Source organism: Frankliniella occidentalis, unplaced genomic scaffold (assembly GCF_000697945.3).
Source record: "Frankliniella occidentalis isolate FOCC.00 unplaced genomic scaffold, Focc_3.1 Scaffold50, whole genome shotgun sequence".
NCBI lineage: Eukaryota > Metazoa > Arthropoda > Insecta > Thysanoptera > Thripidae > Frankliniella > Frankliniella occidentalis.
Genome location: NW_026267180.1, coordinates 7235 through 8598, shown reverse-complemented (window position 1 = coordinate 8598; position 1364 = coordinate 7235). Strand labels below are relative to the sequence as shown.

Sequence of the window (1364 nt, the reverse complement as noted above, 5' to 3'; positions counted from 1 at the left end):
CCATTGAGATATTTCTGTGTAGACTAGATGCACGCGGACTCAAGGTACACCATTGAGTCCTCGTACATGGCATTCCACCACGATGTAGAGAGAACGTCGACACAGTGCCTGCTGATCGCTGCTGATCACATGGGAGGACGTCGTAATGGCAAGCATGAGATTTTCAAAGCTATCCAAGACAAGGGCGGGGCGGGACGTTCTGTGTTCCTCGGCCCAAGCACGCCGACCGTGCCCCCCGCCTCCGCGATTTGAATAGTCAGCTGCCCCCGCCCGCACACGAAGCGGTGCGCTGCGCGGATGGGCGAAGTGATTGATTGATTGATTGAATGGTTTATTGTCAACATTAAAAGGACTAGATCAGGGGTCGCAAACTCGAGCTATCCGCCGAGCGCCAAGCCTCGCCTGCATAGGCCACACGCATTGCGAGCTCTTCGGCAAGAAGAGTGAGAGAGATAGATGTAGTGGTGCCTCAGCGACCGACCCGTGCCCGGCCGCACTGCTGTCACCGCCGGCTAGCTTCGCTGTGCGCTCGGTCGTCGGCCAGTGTGTCTGTCTTTGTCACTCCCAATGGCGCCTGAGTGAGTGCGACAAAGACGGACACACACACTGGGCCAGCGAGCGAGCGGCGTGTGTCCAGCGACAGACGACGACGGCTGGGTCCGGCTCAGCTTCGAGCAACCCGAGCGTGGCTCTCGGGGGCTCGGATCCACCCGAAGGCAAGAGGTGCGCGGCTCTCGGCGAGCCGCGCTACCGGGCTAGGCGAGCCGCGCTTGGCTCGGGAGCCGCGAGTTTGCGACCCCTGGACTAGATAGTCCCGCTACAAAAGTGTACGTCGTGTACGTGTACGGCGAGCGGACCGTCTGTCCCCAGATGATCACTCTGTCTACGCCGTCTCGGTTCGTAGTGTCGACTCCGCTTGGAGGCACTGTTTTATCTCCAACCGTACGAAAAGTGTGATAATTTTGTAATTTTTGATCGAGGAAAATTATGACACTTCTATTGGTAATGTTATGGCCCGTTGTATGACACTCTCAAAACTCACAATTTTGTCATAAAATGCTGTCATATGCGTCATAAGTAACCCATCGATTTGGCATACAGCCGTCGACAAAATTATGACGAATGTATGCCTTACATTTCTAGGCGGGGTCACCGGCACCGGCAAGCTCTCATGACGCCTGATAGGTAGGCAACATCTTGCCTTCAGGACATGCGGGTACTGCGGGTGGCATACCATGACATTCGCAGGCGCCGAGCTCCAGTAGTTTGTCTCTAGAACTGGCCCGCTGCAGGCCGGGGGCGTATGAACAACTCTAGGCTGCAGAGGTTCCCAGTCAGAAGGGTTTATGGCGCGATATCGAAAC

The 1364-nt window shown here is 56.2% G+C and overlaps 2 protein-coding genes across 4 annotated transcripts in view; one reads left to right on the top strand and one right to left on the bottom strand.

The window, feature by feature from the left end:
* LOC127749373 (uncharacterized) overlaps positions 1–1364 on the bottom strand; it is a 12498-nt gene that overhangs the window by 5842 nt on the left and 5292 nt on the right. The gene's annotated exons all lie outside the window — the stretch shown is intronic.
* The window catches only part of LOC113210024 (uncharacterized), a gene marked incomplete at its 3' end in the record, with an annotated part of 7094 nt that overhangs the window by 2970 nt on the left and 2760 nt on the right, over positions 1–1364 (top strand).